Below are 20,696 nucleotides of genomic sequence, written 5' to 3'. Positions count from 1 at the left end.
AAAAATAAAGCAGGGGAAGAGATAAAAAGGACGATGGGTGGGGAGCGGCTTTTTGCCATAGCGTCTGGGGAGAAGCCCTCAGAAAATGGGACATCAGAGCCGAACCTGGCTGAAGTGGGAGAGTGAGGCACATGCAAGACCTTGGTGAGAGCATTCCAGGCAGAGGGCACGGCAAGTGCAAAGGCCCTGAAGCAGGAATGAGCTTGGCTGGCTGGTCTGGTCACACTGGTCACCTCCTGGGGGCTGGCCACCATCCTCCAAAAGGGTCCTCTTAAACTCATTCTGGCCAGGGAAGGTTTCTCAGCAATGTCGTCACAGTTCATTCCTGTCACTCCTGTGTTGCCCTTGCCAAGAATAGGGGGTTGCCCTCACCCCCTCTGGGCTAGGCGTGGCACACAGCCCCTTGGCCGTCATCTTTCCCATGGTTGGCCACTTGGAGAAATGCTTCCAGTATTCACACTCCTCACTCCCACTCTAACCCCTGCTGGGGACTCGGGTAACATGCTCTTTCCAGATGGACAAGGGTGATTATTTACTTTATTTTTAAAAATAACTTTCATTGGTTTTTGCCTTATTATGAAAGTAATATATGTTCATTATAGAAATTTGAGAAAATGGCTAGCAAAAGGAAGAGCATAAAAGAGCCACTAACCTCATTACACAGAGAGAACCACTATTGGCACTCGGGGATCTCTAGAATTTTCCACGTGAGTATGAAATATATGTTAGCATTTTTAAAGAACATGATCTCACTGTATGTAGTGGTTTTCAACCACTACACTGTGACTATCCGTCTGCGTCACTGAGTGTGCCTCCACAGTGTGGCTTGATGGCTCCGTAACCGCCTATCATTTGGATAAGCCGTGGTTTATTTAGGCCCTTATTGATGGACTTTTAGTTTCTTTTTGGTTTTTTTTGAGCATCTGGTTCACAGGGCTTCTCCCGGGTTGTTCTGGGAGGCTATTCTGTAGTGTCTGAGCAGTCCTTGAGAGAGGAGGCAGGGTCAGATGCCCCAGGATGCCGGAGGTCAGCACAGGGACCCAGGCTGGGCGGGTGGGTCCTTTGTTCCTTCTCTAGGGTAGGGGCCCTTTAGGTTTCTCAGCCACCCCTGGGCAAAGGCTGAATTACTGGGAAGACTGAGGAGACAGGATTTAACTAAGAAAACTGTTTTCCCTACAGCTGTCAACAAACAGTGCTGCTCATGGAGGAAGGAAACTCGACTTGTAGCCTGCACACAATAGGCTTGGGGTGGGGAGAGGAGGGAAGGGGATGGTAGGGGAACTGAATACGCAGAGTAGGGAGGGGGGCGGGCAGCACCTGCCCTGAGGTGAAAGTCCTGAGCCGAGTCTTCAGAAGGCATTGCAGGCAAGCTGCGGGGTGGGGGGTGTGGGTGGGGAGGTGCCAGGTGGGGACCTCCAGGGGAGCAGTGGGGGCTGTCTGAGTATCACTGACTGTGAACAACCTCCCTTGCCTCCTTCATGAAGCCGCCTTTGATTTCTCCACCAGGGCAGCCTCATGCTTTCCTGAGCCCTTGCTTTCATGGTTCATGTCTCCCTCAGAGCCCTCACCCCCGCTGCTTACCATCACAGCGGTTCTTTGGGTCGGCCTGAGCTTGACTCCCAGTTCTCTGGCTTCTCTCCCCACCATCTGCGAGGCCTGAGGCAGTTCTGTTCCCTCTGCCAACAAGGAGTCATCGTATCTCCTTTAGAGAGTTCCTGTGAGGTCCACAGCCAGGACTGTACAATGCGGCACATGGTGGATGCTCTATTTTTTAATGTTTCTTTTTACATTTTCTTCTCCCATCTTGGGCTAAATCTCGGAGGGGATATAAAATGTCTTTGCCATCTCTGAGCCTTGCCCCACCCTTAGTGGTGGTCTCCATGTACCTCGGAAGTTACACAACGCTTTACTGGGGTATGGGAAGAAAACATTTACGAAATCAAAGCCGTGACTCTTTCCTAATATGTCGTAATGTTTGAACTGATCCTGGGCTCCACTTGTGCCATGTGGCAGATGGGCACGGTTTTCATGTCAACTAAATAGGTGTCCTGAGAAAAGTGGTGTTAGTAGCATCATCCTGGTTCATTGGCTTTTGGTGACAGCTTTTGGTGCGAGCCTGGTTAACAGGATTTACAGATTACATGATCTGGATTTAACTAAAGTAACCCTCATAAAAATGGACACATGGCTTAGAAAGATTCCTTCCATGAAACACTCTGATGGAAGATAAGCTAACAATGCAAACAGAAGAGAAGAGCAGATTGAAGATAAGCTAACAATGCAAAGCAGAGCTGATACCCACAACTCCCACTCCAGCTAGGACTCAGCTGGCCAGTTGCATCAGGGAGTAAGAAAACAAGAAGGATTTAATTAGATCTGACAAGAAGTCAGTGACACAAACTGAACCATCAAGAAGACTGGTTGAAATTAAGATTTCCATCCGTTACCTGTACCAGTGACCCTTGTCCTAAACCTTGAGTGTGCCTTGAGATGTTAACTCATGGCAGTTGTACATGGATATAATTTATGCAGAGATAAGTAGACATACAGCGGGAGTGCGTGCTCAGGCTTTTCCCTGGTGGGGGTTTGCTGTCTACCAAAGGGTTTGGAGAGGGCTGCCTCATGGCCGCCAGTGCCAGGCCTGGCACACAGCGGGGCTCAGGAAGCTGGTGTAGGGCTGTCCTGCTCTTTGTGTGAGAGTGTGCCTGTAGGAGGTTTTTATGACTGTGTAAGTGTTCTGCTCACCTCCCTTATTTGGCACACTCTCCCCTCCTCCTCCTGCCCCACCCCCACACTTTTCCTCTCATTTATCCCCTCCTGCCAGTGGGTGCCCCTGCCTGACCCTCATTAACTCAAAGTGTAAAAACCATTTGTCTACAGCCCCTTTCCCCCTCCTCCTCCAGCTGGAGGCTGGGGCCAGGCCCTTCTTTCCTCCCATCTGCTGTCTACACTCAGACCTCTGTGGTTTATGAGCTAGACCTGAATCTGCTAGTCCCCATACAACAGGCAGGACTTGTTAGGGGATGGCCTCAGGGCTGCTCAGAAGACCTACCAAGAATGAGCGATGCCCCTGTGGGAGTCCAGATCTGTGCCTTATTCCTCAGAAGCTGGCAGGGCTGCCTCAGAAGGCTGTACAGGTTGTGCACTGCACACCTCTAAAGGCCTCATCGGTAAGGCAATGATGTAGATGGCACTCATCCCCAGGGCTGTGTAGGACACAAAGAGTGTCATGTGTGGATATGGCACTGTGTGTGTCCTCTTCAGCTCTCTCCTCTCCAAACCTTTCCCAGGCTCCAGGGCAGCTCCTGCTCCCAGGACCTCTGGCCCCAACCTTCCCACCTTGAAGGGGTGACAGGGAGGAAGAAGGAAGAAATTGGGTCTGGGATTAAACCAGTTAATCAATGCCAAGTGCTTAGAACTCTATAGAAGTGTTTGCTTTGTTGCCGAGGAGGTGATAGGTCAGGAAAGAGGCGAGGAGTGGGGCAGGTGGCCTTTGCGTGATAGCACTGAAGGTCCTGAGGATTGGGGACTGTCCTTAAATGAAGAAGGAGCCTGCCCAGAGTGGGAGTGCATGGCTCCAGGGGGCTGTGCATGGCATCCCTCACCCCGTTGGCATCTCCCCTGGGCAGGGAACCGCACCTTCCTCTGGCTCAGTCTCGGCAGGCTGCCCGAGGGGCTGGTTGCCTGCCTTCCTCGGGGCAGCCCAGCAGGGCAGGCAGAGGTGAGTGGGTGGGGGTGTCCCTACTCCTCCCCCATGCTGGCAGGGGCCCAGAGGAATCCAGGAGTCAGAAGTAGATCCGGGGTTTGTGGCCGGAAGCCCAGCCTGGCCGTGCACAAGAAGGCGTCTGAGTTTTCATTACTCAGGGGGAGCCACAAATTATCTGGACGAGCATGGTTGGGTTTAAGGAACGTAAACATCTCAGCACACAGTGTCCATCTCTCAGGGAGGACAGGTGGAGGACCTCATGTGGTGGCTGCTGGAGGCAGGGGTGGGCACTAGCTGGCCTCACCCAGGGGCTGGGTAGGAGCCACCCAAGCAGGGTGCCAGGCTGGAACAGAGTCCAAATTCCCCTACCAGTGCTTCACTTGCTGGCTTCAGCAACCACCTCTCTTGGCTTCTTATTTAAAGGCCAACCCACCCTCCACTCCGGCTGAGGATGACTGAGCAGGTCTCCTTTGTCAGGGTAAGTTAACTGAGACCTTCTCTTCCTCCCTCTACCCTCCTCGACTTTGATGGCCCAGAGCATCCTCAGGGACCTAGGAGAGGTGGGTGGTGGTCCTTAACCAGGAATGGGTGTGGGGGCTAGGGGCGGGGCTCTGTTCTGGGGCAACCTCGTCACACGGCAGGGACAGGAGTGAGCATGGGAGAGCAGAGCCGGGGATGGGAGGCCCTGTTCCAGGGAGGCTCTCTTGCTCCTTGGCTGGAGGAGGGCCTGACCTGGCATTGCTTGGTGGGCTGCCTGGGTGGCCCTCTGCTGCCTGGGGCTGTCACCCCCCCACCACTCCCTCACAGCTGTCCCAGGCCTTCACTGGCCCTTGTGGTGGCTGCTCTGGGACTCACTCAAAGCCACCGCTGACCTGCCTCCCCGCCCGCCAGGGTAAAAATAGATGTTTCCACCGCGGCCACCTCCGCAGCCTCAACTTTCTCCTACTTGAGCCCTTGCCAGAGCCTGCTCGGCGAGTGGAACACGAACTGCAGGGTGGAGCCTGGCGTCGGGGCCGCTGAGGAGCCTGGCTGCTCCTGAATGCCCCATTGTTCCTGGAGGTGACCCTGTCTGTCCCTCCTCCAGACCTGGGGCCTGCCCTGCTCACCTCCAGGCCTCTTCCCATTCCCTTTGGCTTTGCTCCCATCTGGCCTCTCAGCTCCTTACCTTCCACTTTGTCAGCCGAGGAGGTATAGTCCCTCCCTTACAGGGCCAGCTCCATGGGCATATGAGCTGTGCATGGGGCCCTGTGTTGAGAAGGGACCTGCGCTTGGTTTACTGCTCTTCTGTCACCACCTTGAAATTGTTAATAATTTTGAAAAAGAGGCCCAGCTTCTAAATTTGGTACTGTGCCCTGTGAATTATGCAGCCCGGCGTGCTCCGTTAGGAGCTACTAGTCTGACGGCGAAGACACAGGTCTGATGGGAGAGGCACATCTCTCCCGTAGGGAGCCCAGAGAAGGGAGGAAGAGGCATGGCAGGCCCTAGAATACAAACTGTACAAGGGGGAGATGTGGTCTTTGCCCCTGTTTCTCCGATGTGGGAGAAACAATCCTCTCAGGGAGCCTCAGATCTCCAGCCCCCAAGCTCAGAGAGCTCAAAGATCAACGGAGAAGGCACAGCCACTGCCTCAGAGAGCACATAGTCTGATGGCAGAGGCAGAGCCTGTGCCTTCAGTAAGTCCATGATCAAATGGTGGAGACACAGATCCTGCCCTTGGAGACCCTGAGAACCGATGGCAAAGACCAGAGAGGCACGTGGGTAGCAGGGTTGGTCCCAGCTGAGACTCCAGGGCATTCAGGTGGGCATGGGGGCGTCTGACCAAGAGCAGGGCATGGGAGACCCCTGGGAAGGCACTGATTCCTGTGGGAGCTGCCGAGGGGGAAGAGCTTCCGGCTGGGTGGGCCCTGTCAGGAGAGGAGTGGAGACACAGGAGAGGAAGGCAGTGGTGCTGGTGCTGCGGGGGTGTAGGCTGGCTTGTGCGGGGCTTGGAAGGACTTTTCTGAGGACCCCAGGGAGCAGAGCAGATCTTGGATGCTTTTGAGGGTGGCGGCCCCAGAACAGCATGAACATCAGCGTCCTCCCTGCGGAGCAGCCCGTGGGCCAGGGCCCTGCAGCCCGGGGGCTGGGTGCAGAGTGCCGTGGAGGCTGGGAGCATGGCAAACCCCAGAAGGCCAGAACCCCTGCTTGAGCCCCTGGGACCCACTGAATTTCCTGTGGGTAGGGGGGGTGAGGGGTGCTTGCTGGGGTACCGTGGGAAGAAGAAGGTTGACTGGTGACTGGGCTCAGGGCTACTGTCTCCCCAGCCCCAGTGAAAGCAAGTGGATGCCAGTAGCTTTGTGCTCACGCTTGAGGGCCAAGGGACCACAAACACAGAAGGGAGTGCCCCATGAGGGGACTTCCTGGAGGAGGTGACCCACCTGAGAGCTTGGACTGATGGGAGCTCTGAGAAAGCCCCTGTCTACCCACCAGAGCACCACTTCTTTGGGGGTGCACATCACCCTCTCAAGGCTCCTAGTTTAAATCGACCCCCAGGAATAGTGCAGTTGAGGAGAGGTTTTCCACACAGAGTTGGGCTCCCTGCACCCCGTGAAGAGCTAACAGGCTCATGGGCAGAGACAAGTGGCAGAGCAGGTGAGCCCTGGAATCTGTCCTCCCTGTGTGAGGTCCGTGCTCTGCCCTGGACACCACCTGGCCCCTCATCAAGGGCCTGGCTGTGGGACGCTGGCATTTTCCTTTGGCCTGGCAAGGGCACCCCAGGCCAGAGGCAGCCAGGCCTTGGGGAAGCTTCTCGTGGGGTTCCCACCACACAGAATCCTGGGCATCCGCTGTGTGGCCTCTGAGGAGCTAATTAAATCGTGATCAGGGGCTGTGTCCACAGCGCTGCTCTGCCCGTGGACAAGCCTGAGGGAACCTACCTCCCCTGAGCCCGTCTCAGCCAGTCCACCAGCTCTCTGCCCAGTGAAGTCTCTCCCCAGTGATTCCTGGGGGATGGGTTGGACCTCACACGTGGTAGGGGTCGTGGGGGTTGTTTGTCCCAGGGCCTGAGGCTCAGAGTATGTAGTGGGGGCCCTGGGATCCCAGAGGACCCTCCTAGTAGAGTGACAAGTGGAGTCCCTCCGCCAGGAATGGAGGAGGTGGGGGATGTTGAGGAAGAGAGAAGGGAGGACGGAGAGACGGTGGGGAGAGGGCCTTGGGGGACCAGGGCATGGGCTGGGAACAGACGTTTTTACCTTTGCAGAATGACTGTGTCCACCCAAGTGAGGTAATAGGGGTGCCTCAGCTCAGAGGTCCACCCAGGCCTGCCTTCTCAGCACAGTGTCCCTTAACCAAGCCCCCCAGCATGGCCCCCACCATGCTCAAGAGCCGGCTCTGCTGGGTGTTATGCACACACGCACAGGGAATGTTGGAGAGTGTATCAGAAAAATTCAGTTCAGTCTACCCCCTGCGGAGGGAAAAACCAAGCTCTTCCCTGCGTGGATTTCTCCTGTGTGTCTCCTTTACTCCTCACTCCAAACACGTCACTTCTGATGCTTCTGGTCACCAAATGTGTGGAGGTTTTTCCTCACACCAAGCAATTCTCTGCAACACCAGCTGGGTGTCCTACAGTTACACTGAATCCTGACACTATCTACCTGGAGACAGCACCAGATCCCACAGGTTGAGGGCTCAGTCCCACAGAACTGCACCCACCCCACTTCAGATGCCGATCTCAAGTAGCAGGTCCCCAGGCGACCCACAACTTCTGTCCAATTTGGCAATAAATTGGAGGTTCCCGTGGTCCCCTCCTCAGGTTACATTAATTTGCTAGAATGGCTCACAGAACTCGGGGAAACACTTAAGTTTACCAGTTTGCTAAAGGGAATGATAAAGGATACGGATGAGCAGCCAGATGAAGCGATGCATAGGGCAAGGTATGGGAGAGTCCCGAGTGCAGGATCTTGTCCCCATGGAGTCGGGGTGCATCACCCTCCCAGTGCGTGGATGTGTTCACCCACCCAGAAGCTCTCCAAACCCTGTAAACTACTGGGATTTCATGGAGGCTTCCTCGTGAGACATGATCCATTATTAGCTCCATTTCCAGCCCCTCTTTCCTCTCTGGAGAACGGGCAGTGGGCTGAAAATTCCAAGCTTGTAATCATGGCTTGGTCTGTCTGGTGAGCAGCCCCCATCCAGGAGCCCCCCCAGAGTCACCTCAATAGAACAAAAGATGCTCCTAGTGCTCTTATCACTTAGGAAATTGCAAGGGTTTCAGGAGCCGAGTGGCAGGAACTGGGGGAGGAGATGGATATTTATTTTCTGTTATCTCACAGAGAGTGAGCGCCAAGATGCCTAGTTCCCACGAGTCCTCGTGTGCCCACAAAGGCTAAGTGGTGGGATGTGCGTAGAGGCCGTTTTGGGCCATGGGGAGAGCAGAGAAGAGCAGCAGGGCAGCAGGCTCGCAGTCTCTTTCCTTTCTGACCATTTAAGTTTGCGCCCACGGCAGGCCGGGCAGCAGGAGGGAACACAGTCAGGTCCAAGGAGAACTTCTGGGTGGTCTCAGGCACTGATACATCCTGCGACAATAATCCAGGCTCTTGGGGAGTTTCTCCTTCTTGGAAGTCAAGACCAAGGGCTGAGCCCCGGGTCACACCTGAAGCTGGGTGGCTCCCGTGCCAGCCTCCCTGGGGGCGAGAGTAGCTCTACCCCTTCTCCTCCACCTAGCTTGCCACCTGCAGGGCTCAGCTCAACTCCCCGCAGAAGCCCCCCAACTTCTGCAGCTCCCACAGCTGGGTTTGCCTTCTCCACCCTCGCAAAGCAGGTCCTGCGTGCACCTTCAGCTACAGGCCCTCAGATCCTACCAGGTTGGGGAGACAGCAGCATCCTCCACTCTCAGCTCAGCTAGTCCAACCCCCTGAAGCCAGAGACAGCAAGGAAGCTGCCTAAGCCTGCACAGCCAAGGAGGGGAAAGCAGACCCCATGGGCTCCGTGCTGTCTCCTGGGCTGCCAGTTTGTATGAGTGCCATCACTTCACTCGTTCTTCGTTTCTTCATTCGGCCAACAAGAATGTCTTGAGTGTGTGCCGAGCACAGGAGCTTGTGCAAGGAGGGCAGACAAATGAGACTGATGCTGCCCTCCAGGAAGCAGACAGATAGACCTGGGCAAGTGAGTGTCCCTGAGCCCTGCAGGCCACTCTGGGCCAGCGGAGCACTCAGTCCTCCTGGAGGGCCAGGGCTCCCTCAGAAGGCTCCAGGGGGAGAGACTCCTGCCCCCCGGGCTTGCGGGATGGGGAGGATGGGGTGAGGAAGGAATTGAGACTGAGGGTCAGGCTGGTGGGGGGACCCCAGCGTCCAACTCTCCCCTAGGACCACCCCCCTCCCCATCCCCGGAATGTAGGCCTGCCCTCTGTTTGACTTCCCCTCTCACCTCTGGACTGTGGCTCCTCTCGGCCACTTCATTCGCTCCCCTCGCACCTCCTGAGGAAGTGTCCCCTCTCCTCACCAGGCTCCCACCTTCTCCTCCCCTCTCTGTCACCTCCACTCCAGAAAGAAGCCTTCACTTTCCCCACCTGCCTCTCTCCTTTCAACCCCCAGCATCTGTTGGGGAAATTGGGCCATTTGAAGAATAAAGGGAAGGCAGGAGAGAGGAAACTCCCGTCTCGGGGCCCAGCCCACAGCTGGCGGGAAACCTGTTCCTCGTTAACACCCTGAGTCAGGGACCAGAAGGGGGGTGTCGTGCCTCCTCAGTCCTCCTGCAGGGACCAGGAGGTGAAAGGCACGCTGGGAGATGTTAGCTGGAGTTATTGGGAGCAGATGGGAAGGGATGGTGGGAGGGGCAGGGATGTGAGGGAGGAAGAGCGTCAGCCTAGGGGTGGGGGAGTGGTGGGATTATGTGCGGGAGGGGATTGGACAGAGCCTCACCCAGACCACTGGGGTCCTGAGCCAATTATCTGGAAATATCTCCTCCACAAGACGTTCTTTGGTCCGGACTACAGGGAAATCCAGATTTGGGGTACACAGACCTTCAGGAAGGGCAGAGCCAAGAGCCATGTCTGTCTAGGGCTGGTATGTCCTAGCAGAAGCTCCAGTGTGTAGACACTGGGGATCCACACTGCCCTGCCCCTCTCTGGAACCCCTCTTGGGTCTGAGGATCCCTATCCAGGGCACTGGCAGGGGCAGGGTGAGGGATGGGAGCATGCGTTAAGGTTGGACTGAAGACAAGGAAACTGGAATCTGCTAGACCAGAAATGGGAGGCTGGACACGGGGCCCAGGGGGAAGGAATGAGGCAGGAGTTCTCAAGGGCACTGTGGGCCAATGACCAGTGTTCGAGGGTTGAGGGTGATGGTGACAGTGATGTTGGTGCTTGTGGTGGTGGTGACAGTGCTGACAGTGACAGTGTGATGGTGGTGATGGGGTAACAATGGTGGAGACTGATGTTCTCAGCTTCATTCCATTCGGATGCCCACTTTCATGTGGTAGCAGGTTGGCAGATCTTCCCTGGCTTTCTCTTCAGTGCGACCCTGAATGCTCATCTCCAGTCCTCCAAAACGCCTTGGACTTAGCTGGGCTGCATCCTGGTCTTCATCCCTAACCCCATCCTCAGTCCTCGGCCCTCAGCCCAGGGCTGGTTCTCTCTGCCGAGAGAAGTGGTATGGTGTCAAAGCCCCCAGTCACTTCAGAATCCAAGTGATTTTAGGTCCTGGAGGAGGAGGCTGGGCTGGGAAGGGTGGGGTTGGGGCTATTGTTGTGTCACCTCTTGGCCCCTGCCTCTCCAGCACTTTTCCCTCTTAACCCAGGCCCAGGCAGGCCCCTGGCCTGCACTTCCTGCTCCACACGGCTTGGGCCCAGATTCCTCCTCCAATGTTTTAATTAGATCCCTCGCTCATTAGCTGCCCGAATGCCTTCCAGACACCCTGCAGCTGCGGTGGCCCTCCCCGCACCTGCCCATCCAGCTGGGCCTCCCCCACACCTGGAAGACATCGAGGCTTTCAGCCGGGGCCCCAAACTCCAGCCCCTCCCTGTGGCCTCGAATAGCTAGGACCAGGAGAGAAGCTAAGGGAGGCTGGGAGGCCACAGGAGAGGCCCCTGCAGGGAAGGCTGGGATGTGAGTTATAAGGGGTCCGATGCCCCTGTGTGCCATGGCGAGGGGAGCCAGGTCTCTGGTCCTCTTTGGCCTCACCATGCGGAGGCGCCACTCCCAGGCCCCTTGAGAGAACCGCTTAGGGCACAGAGTGTTCACCTTTATAGTGGCCAAGAGGGGTATGTGAGGAGAGAGCTCAGAAAGGAGGCTGGGAGCGGGAAGCTGGGCTTTGATCTCAGCAGGCTTTCCTGTAGGATTTGCCAGGCTCCATCATCATTCAACAATTGGCAGAAAGAGAGTCACGTCCAAGGTTGTGGAAAATGGCCCAGGGTGGAACTCGGATTTGCCCCAGCACCAATCTCCCTTCCTCGTCTGCTGATTTGCACCAACTCCAGGGGGCACCAGCCACACAGAATTAAGTGAATTCCTTTAACATTCACTTAAAAACGCTTATGAGGAGATAGGCACCATCATAAGAACTTTGCAAATATTAACTCACTTAATCTCACAATAACCCTATGAGATAGACACTATTATTTATCCCTGTTTAACAGGGCATTTGAACAGCTCAGGTTCACACAGGTTGTAAGAGGCTGGTAGCGACAGGATTCCAATCCCTGCGGTCTGGGTTCTCAGTCCTCGTACCCTGCTGCCTCTCTAGAATAAACCATGAGTGGTGTTCCCTGGAGTGGGACAGAGGTGGCTCTATTTAAGGCTCTTCCCAGTAACCAATAGGTGCTGGAATTGCTAGCATCCCAGGGGAGATGGGAGATTCTGGTTGTGTGGCCAGGGGCAGGCAAGTTCGTGTCTTCCTGACTCAGTTTGTGTAGTGTAAAGTGGGAAAACCATCCTTAGCTCATAGAACTGCCTTGAGCCTTAAATGGAGTGGCAGAGCCTCCCCATGCTTCCTCTATCACAGTTCTGACCCCTGCCTCGTGGGACAAAAGCATCAGCTGCTGCTCAGCACCTCTGTTCCCCACCTCCAAGCCCAACCCCTAGGAGGCTCGTTTTTTAAGAAGTAGATCCCTTTCACTAAACGAATGTATGAGGACCTCAATTGATCAAAGCAGGTAAAAGCAGAACTGAGCTGGTTAAAGTCTGGTTTGCATGGAAGTGATGGTGAGGAGGCTGAATGCTGGTATGTCCTGCCCCTAGCACTCTTCTGTCCTCCCAGGCACCTTGCAGAGACCTAGGACTCCCCAGACCTTGGAGTCATTGTCCTGAGGGGGCCAACCGACCATCTTTTGGGGAGCCAGCTGGTGCCCTGGTTGGTGCCCCAACCAGTCCCTCTGGAACCTTCCTTAGGGCTCACTCCTTCCTCTCATAGGATGACAAGTGTGGGCTGAAGGACTTGGTCTGGGAGGATACGTGGAAATGAGAGCATTGAGCTGGAGTTACATGCGGGGAGCAAAGAAGAGGAGCAGAGAGAGATCCCCCTTGCCCAGTAGCCATCCCAGCCATGTGTGTGTGCGTGTGCACGAGGGCATGTGGTTAGTCTCTTAAATAGTTTTTCCATCCGCCCTCCACATTGTCAGTTTCCCCAGCAGGAGGCTGGGAGGGGCTGGCTGCCAGGCCCAGATCTAAATGTCAAGGCCTGGAAAATTCAACCAGCCCCCAGAGTCCTACATCCTCACTCCAGGCAGCAAGATCACGGAGGCAGGCATGGGGCAGAATGACAAAGTTAGTCCCTCCATGCCTTCTGTGTTTCGCCTCTGCAGGATCGCTCTGCTGCTGGTCTAGACCTGGGGCCTAGCAGATCCAGGCTCCTCCCCAGCCATCCCATACACCTAGACCAACACAGACACGTCATGGCTCCTGCTGCTCAAGAAACTACAGTGGCTCCCTACTGCCCAGCTGGGTCGAGATTAGGTCTCCGCCTAGTACTTAAGTTCCTGTCATCAACTAATTTCATCCATGGTTACTTCCAACAAGACTATTCTGCGCCCCCTTCTAGAATCCACCTTCTTCAGGAAAACTTCTTTGATCAACACCAATTTTTCTTATGGTGCATAGTCTTGTGCTCAGGGAGAGCGCCCCCTATTCATCACGAGTGAGAATATCATACATGGTAGACTGTGGCCTCTGGACAGCGGGAGCCTTGTCTTCTGATACAATCAGAGCCGAGTTTGAATTCCTTGGGCCCCGTTATGTCCAGCTGTGTGACTCTGGGCTACTCACTTCATGCTTGTGGACTTGAGTTTCCTAATCTCTAAAATGGGGATCACAGTCCCCCTCCTGTCTCTATGAACTTATACATCTCCTAGAAGGTCAAGTGTATGAAACGCACAGTTCTAATCCTGTATTCCTAAAGATTCCATGGGGGTGGTCAGAGATGGGTGGATTAATCTGTGTGGGCTGCCATACAGAATGCCACCAACAACACAAATTTATATGCTCACAGTTCTGGAGTCTAGAAGTCCAAGATCCAGATGCTGTCAGTGTTGGTCTCTGGTGAGGCCTCTCTTCCTGGCTTGCAGATGGCCACCTTTTGACTGTGTCCTCACATGCCTTTCCTCTGTGCAAGCACATGGAGAGAGAGAGAGCTCTGGTATCTCTTCCTCTTCTTGTAAGAACGTTGGTCCTGTTGGATCAGGGCCCCACCCTTATCACCTCATTTAGCCTTAATTGTCTACCTAAAGGCCTTATCTCCGAATACTGTCTCACTGGGGTTTAGAACTGCAACACATGAATTTTGGAGGGACACAATTCAGTCCGTAGTAATAGGTTACAAAACAAACAAACAAGAGTTCCATGGTTGACTAAGTTTGGGAAAGGATGAGTTAAAACAAGTTAAACAGGGTTCTTGATTGCAGATCTTCTCACAGCCTTTCCCTGTGAACAAGGATGCTCCAAGGTGGGCCTGGAGGAGATAACATGCTGTGTTTCCCAAGCACATTTGACCTTGGAACTCATTTTGGTTGATCTTGCTGAGCTAGTGTTTTCTGGAGTTCTGTTCTATACTCACTAATCAATTGCTGCCTAGCTGTTTCTAACTTGAGTACCGATGGGCAAGGTCAGGATTATTGTTCCACTCAAAGAATGGAACACTAACCAGGGAGCTGTTCCTAGTTAATGCTAGAGCTCCAGTGAGTAATTTGTTTGTGACACTGTCAACCTTGGTTCCCACACCTACAAGTTTCTTTTTTTTTTTTTTATTGTGAGGCCCAGCTAATGCTGACTGACAGCTGTACCCTTGCTTGGCTCCCAGATCACAGCAGTGCAGGCTGGGACCCTGGAGGGCAACTCTTTGCCATCAGATGCCATCATGCCCATGCTGCATTTCAGCTGAAGTCTTGCCTAGAGGCTGAGTGGTGGACAGCCCTCAGTGGGGTGACCTTTCATCTTCCCCTTACACCTTGCATGCATGATCCCCAAGGTCTTTGCTGAAATTGGTGCTGTCCAGGAAGTTGTGGTCTGGGTCCTTTTACTCCAAGGTCTGAGGACCAGCAGCATTGTATCACCTGGGAGCTTGGTAGAAATGCAGAGTCTCAGGTCCCATGGCAGACCTAATGAACTGGAATCTGCATTTAGCAAGCTCCCAGGTGATTTATAGGCAGGCTCATTAAGGTTTGGGAAAATTAGTCTGGAGCAGTGATTTTCAGAACCACAGGCTATAACCCATAGTGAATTGTGAAAACAATGCCATGAGCTGCAATCAGCATTTAAAAAATAAAAGAGTAGAATTGAACATATAGGATGCCTTGAGTTGACAAGGGCAAGTGTTTCGGGGGGAAACTTTGTGTCTTCTGCGTTGCTACATACAATGTGCGCCACTATCTAGGGGCACTTAAGGGTGGCAAAATAGGGGACTGGCTGTGGTGACCTCTGCCATGCCCTGCCCACCTCCTCCCCACCTGGCCTTTCCCCAGCTGCCCTGGATGCCTAAAGGTTTCCCGTCACTGACCACACACACCTTGTCACCACACCCTGTGGCCCAACGCCTAGGTTTTGGGGTGTGGTGGGGGAGAGCTGGAACCAAAAAGAATGACTTCTAAAATAGGTTCCTTTCCAGGTTTATTTTTTCCCAGCTCCTTCTCCCCGTTCTTTTTCCAGCTCCTTGCCCTGGTTCCTCCTTCTGCCCCTCCTGTTCCAAGCTGGAAGGCAAAGCCAAGTCCAGCTCATCAGAGGTGGGAGTCTCTCTCCCTCCATACTGTAGATTTCTCTTTCCCGAGGCCTCCTCACCCCATGCTGAGGAGTCAAAATAACCCAGCTGACCCTTCGCTTGCAGGGTCATTCCTACCTCTGGCAGTCGGCCACCAGCCCCACGTCTGCCAGAAAATTTACCTGATCTTTGAACCTAGCACTCCCCTGGAGATAAACCCGGGCGACTGCTAAAGGCATCAGCGCTGCTGTAGAGTCAGAGAGTCTGGGCATGTGGAGGGGAGCAGGGCTGGCAGAGGGCAGGAGGCTGGGGGCAGAGGGGCTGGAAGGGGAGGGACTGCCTGTGGCCCCTTCTCCCTCCCTTTACCCTCAGCCCCTGGCTCAAGGCCAAAATGGAACGTCTGGAACTCCATCAGGGGACCTTCCCTTTTGGAAGTCCTTCATCATCATCATCACTACTGTAGATGACATAGGGTGATCACATGTCCCTGTTTGCCTGGAATGGTTGGGGTCCATACCTGTTGTCTGGGTATAATTACTAATAGGGTCCCCTTTCACTCTTAAGAGTGGTCTAGTTTGCATTTTAAATCATGTCATTATCTTATATAAGTAAAATAAACTAAAGAAAACTTTGCCAAAGTTCATTAAGCTAATAAGAAATTCAGCTGGGACTTCACCCAAATCACAAACTTCTCCCAGGATGCTTTATGGCCTCCCAGCATGCCTCATATCCTTCCCAGGATGCCTCATGTCCTCCCAGGATGCCTCATGTCTTTCCCAGGATGCCTCACAGCCTCCCAGGATGCCTCGTGGCCTTCCCAGGATGCCTCACTTTCTGATTCTCCCTCTATCTGGCAGGAAGGGTATTGTGGATCAGCATGTGAGTCTGTGTGCTGGAATCCTAGACTCCTCACAGGCCCTGAGAGCCAGTTAGAGGGAGTCGGTTCACTCTGTAACAATCTCTCCCAGCTGCAGGGTGCAGCAGAACCCAGGGAAGTTTCTGAAGCCTTAGATTTCGCTGCAAGGGTGGGCAGGGCTGAGACGGAAGTTGAAGTCTTACCCAGGAGGGCAGGATCTTTTCTCAGGGTACTTCCTGGTTTTCCTGCTCTGGCATGCTCAGAATCCCAGCTGTGGAAAACATGAACTTCCTAGGGGTGGAAGACACTCAGGCTCCCACTTTTTGTTCTCTGCAAGGGTGTGTATGGTGAGTGGAGTGGAACAAGAGGGCCTGGGGCTGAGCAGTGGGATGGGGAAGCAGGAACTAGTGCTTTGCATGCTGAAGGGCTTGCAGCCTAGGGGCAGGATCTTGGGATAGAAGGACAGTATTAGCTGTGCATGGTGTGTGCTCCAGTAATTGCCCTATGAACTTGGCCTTGGTGGTTGAGTAACAACTTTGAGGCACAAGGCCACCCCAAAGTCTCCTGGTATCCTTGTTCCTCCAGGCCATTCATGGACCCTGACTGCTGACAAGTTTCTGGCTCTGTCAAGGCTACTGGCCACAGACTTAGAAGGCTTTGCATCTTGTCCTACTGGATCCAAGCCTTAAGCTTTGCTGGGAATCTGAACCTGCCACATCCAGTCCAAGGACTGTGCAGGAAATACAGGTGAGGGGACACCGCAGGCTGCCTCCCCTAAGGAGCACACTGCTAGTCAGGGATGGAAGAACACACGCACACATACACAAATGCCCACATGTCGACACTCCTTATATGTAACCCATTCACAGTACCCACGTAACCCATGCACACCCATGTGCATACCAAACACACACACTCACTTCTAGACACCTCACACACACTCCCTCATCTATATCCATGTGTGTGTACACACATACACAAGCACACATACAAACACACGCACGTTCAGACACACATGCAGGTACATAATACACACACCCTGCATAGCAGGTACTCACATGTGCATGCCCCTGGCCAGCCATGCAGGAATGGGGAATGGGCCCCTGCCATGAAAGAGGGGAGGTCTAGAGCTCTAAGAATAGGGGCTGTGTGTATGGAGAGCACCCTGGTTTTCAGGGTCTCGAGACTCAAGAATACTGGAGAAGTATAAGTGGTGCTTAGAGCATAGGTGCAGCAGATAGAATGGGGAGATAGCATGACCAAGGCCCCTCAACCAGGCTCCTGCCCCATTGTCCACACCCCCAATGTCCCAAGGGATGAGCTTCTCCTTGCCCCTTCTGCCCCAGACCCTCTCTCCTCCTGATTCATTAGAAGACAGAAAACAGATTACCTACAAAATGAAACCCAAATCAAATTGACACCAGACTTCTCCCCAGCAATGATGTATGCAAGAAGATAGAAAAATTTATTTAAACAATTCCAGACTGGTGTCCCCTGAATTTTGTTAGGGGAAGCAAGGTGGGGGGGGGGCGGTGTCTATTTTTGGGTTTGAAGGTTAGGGAGAGAAGCTCCCCAATGACCCTCTTAGAGGACATATCCTGTCAGGATGACGTGGGTCAAAGATCTTTGAAAACCTAAATGGAGCAGTCAGACTGGCCTTCTCAGGCAAATGGGACTGGATGTGGCAGGATTAGAGTAAGCAAAAAGGAGAAGGCCTGCCTGATGGGGGACTCCAGAGCAAGGGTCCAGAAGCCAAGCAAGGTGCTGTGCTTGGCAACTGCTTGGCCCTTTCAGGTGTTCCAGAAGGTGCTTCTGAGCCCTCTTGCCAGGGGGCAGTCACTGAGGACCTGCTTGCTGCAGGCAGCCCTGGGTTTGCACAGGACAGACGCTCCTCTTCCTGGCCCACATGGCTGTCCCTCAAGTGTGGCCAGACTGGTGCACCTGTGGGCCTGTGAGGCTGTGGTGTGGTGCAGTCCACTAACCCTATTCAGAGGTCAGAAGTCAGTCTGTGGTCAGGGTCAGGGTCAGTTTTGCAGCCAGGGTCAGGGTTAGTCTTTGGACAAGATCAGTTTTGTGGCCAGTGTCAGAGGTTGGTCTTGGCTAGGGCTGGAATCAGTCCGAGTCAGTGTCGGGGTCGGTCTGTGGCCACGGTTGTGGTCAGTCTGAGGTCACGTTGATGTGACCGTGCTCAGGGCTGAGTGAGGCTGGGAAGCAGTTTATCCTCAATGTAACTGATGTGGACGAGACTTGCAGTGAGGCCTGCGACCTCACCAAGCCCCAGCTGATGAAAGGTTGCCTGGCCCCTCTTCCAACGGAGACACACACAATGTCTGGATGTGAGTAGCTCTGAGTTCCAAACTTGGCGAGGTCTGGGGTGGGGGCAACAGATCTGCTGGGCCATGTGCCCACGACTGGAAGGCCCCAGCTCCCCACTGACAGGACTCCTGCACATGGCTTCAGTCTGGGGGGCCTTATGGGAACCATGGCAGATGGTGGCCCTGACTCTGAAGCTTGGCATCTGGAGGCCAGGCTTTGGTGTGGAATGTGGCCCAGGGCAAGGGCTCTACAGATGTGACACGGCTGGCACAAGCTGTGTGTGGGCCTTCAGCGTAGCTGGTGACAACCCTTATCCCACCCAGATCCATTCCTCATCCCTTAAAGCAACCAGTAATCCCGTTCCACGCTGCTCCTCTGCCTAAGGAAAGGGGCAATTGGACAATTTCTCTGCCCTGAGCTCATGCCTTTTTTAATGTGTTGACCCAGAAACTGCCCATTCTGGAAGGAGAAGCAGGGGAAGGAAGGGGCTTAGAAGGCTGGGAAAAGACCAGGCGCCTCTGCTCTCAGCCAACCCAAGCCCAGTGTCAGAACAAGCTTGCAGGGAATAGGGTGGCCCGACTAGAGGGCTGGGATCCTGGGACCCTCAGATGCCTGTCACCCCACTGGCAATCACTTGAGCCCCTGCTATACTCCAGGCTCTGGCCTCGGCTCTGCAGGGAATTCAGGGGTGAACCAGATTCTTGTCCCTAAGTCTTCCCATAGAGGGCTAGAGAAATATGTCCATTTACTGTATGTGGGCTGACAGCAAACGCTAGAATTGCTCCCGTGCTCCAAGGCCTTCAACCCGGGCTGCACATTGGAATCACCCAAAGAGCTTCTAAAAACTAGGGATGTCTGCATTCTACTCCAGACCAGTTGTAATCTGAATTACAGATTCAGAGGAGGAGGAGACAGGATGCCTCCTAGGCTCCCATGAACACAGGCTTCCTTAAAGCATAATCAGAAATGATGGTGATGCTGATGCTGATTAACAGTAATAATAACAGCTACTCTTTATTGAGTCTTTGCTATGGACCCCCAAATCCTCACAACAACTGTGGTGGGTTTAGAACGTGGCCACCAAATTCTTTAACACTTTTTTCAATGAGAGGTAGGGTCTGTGTCCACTCCCCTTGAATCTGGGCTCTGTGACAGTTTGGCCAATAAAATATGGCGGAAGTGACATTGTGCCATTTTCTAGGACCAGGTGTTAAGAAACTGTCAGCTTCCACTTCCTGTCTTTTGGGATATTTGCTTTTGGAACTCAGCCACCATGCTGGGAGGAAGCCAAGCAGCCACATGGAGAGGTCACACATAGGTGACCCGACCAACAGTTGCGACTGAGGTGCCAGCCGACAGCCACCACCAACCGCCAGACAGGTGAGTGAGCAGGACTTCAGACAGTTCCTATCCCCAAGGGTGAGTCACTCCAGACTCAAGCCACCCCTTTTAGGGGGAAGGAGCAAAGATGACCTGTCCCCACTGAGCGCTGCTCAAATTGCAGATTTGTGAGCAAAATCAATGACAGTTGATGTTTTAACCTGGGGGTTGGCAAACTTCTTCTCTAAAGGACAAGGTAGTAAATATTTTATGCTTCGTGGGCTGTTAGGTCTCCACTGCAACTACTCTACTCTGTTAGACCTGTTCTGCAAAAGCAGCCACAGGCAACATGTAAATGAATGGGTGTGGCTGTGTGTCAATAAAACTTTATGTACACTGAAATTTGAATTTCATGTAATTTTCATATGTCATGAAATAGTATTCTTCTTCTGCTATTTTCCCAACTCTTTAAAAACATAAGAACCTATTATAAGCTTGTGGGCTGTCCAAAAACACAAAGTGGGCCATAGTTTGCCCACTTTTTTTCAAACATAGTTTGACCCCTGTTTTTTCTTTCCTATGGAAGACTCAGCCCGAGCTAACATCTGTTGCCAGTCTTCCTCTACTTTGTATATGGGTTGCTGCCACAGCATGGCTGCCCATGAGTGGTGCAGGTCTGTGCTTGGGAAGTGAACTCGGGCCACCGAAGCAGAGTGTATGTGCTGAACTTAACCTCTAGGCTACAGGGCTGGCCCCCTGCCAATCCCTATTTGAAGCCATCAAGATTGAGGTGGTCTGTTACGTAGCAACAGATAACCAGAACATTAACCCAGCTGTGTAGATGAGTTTGTGGAATTTAGGTGAAATTGAGGTCCAGGGCACTAAGAAACTCCTTTGAGTTCAGCGCTACAGTAACTGTGAACTTAGCTCATTGATGCTTAGCTCATTTACAAGAGGTCAGGTGGACTGGAATAGTGAGATTAGGATTAAAAAGATTCAAGAAACAAGAGCTGTTTGTTGCTTTCCAGCCGTGTTCAGGGAAGAGAGGCTCAGGAAATGGGGAGGGGTCTCTCTTGTGGAGTTGGGATATTTTATTAGGCTTCCCCAGAGCAAAGTATTTCCCTTCAAACGGTTCCACATCCCTTTCCTAGTCCCACATTCATGAAGCAATCTTCTGAGTAAGAATCCATCTTTTCAGGTAGCAGCGGCTGTTAGGAGTAACGTTAATTGGGCGCTTAGTGTGTGCCAGGTGTTGCTTTAAGCTCTTTACGCATATTAACTCATTAAATCTTCACAATAATCTGTTATTATCCCAAATTTGTAAGTGAGGAGATTTAAG

The 20,696-nt window shown here is 53.3% G+C and overlaps 1 long non-coding RNA gene across 1 annotated transcript in view; it reads left to right on the top strand.

Annotated features, from left to right (window-relative positions):
- The first annotated feature begins 3,891 nt into the window (after positions 1-3,891).
- Positions 3,892-20,696, top strand: part of LOC123286642 (uncharacterized) — a 67,486-nt gene continuing 50,681 nt past the window's right edge. Inside the window, exons 1-2 of the long non-coding RNA XR_011503937.1 lie at positions 3,892-4,184; positions 19,239-19,417. This is a non-coding gene — a long non-coding RNA (uncharacterized lncRNA). The remainder of the gene's footprint in view (positions 4,185-19,238; positions 19,418-20,696) is intronic.

Source organism: Equus asinus, chromosome 6, assembly GCF_041296235.1.
Source record: "Equus asinus isolate D_3611 breed Donkey chromosome 6, EquAss-T2T_v2, whole genome shotgun sequence".
Lineage (NCBI taxonomy): Eukaryota > Metazoa > Chordata > Mammalia > Perissodactyla > Equidae > Equus > Equus asinus.
This window is presented reverse-complemented; position numbering and strand designations above follow the sequence as displayed.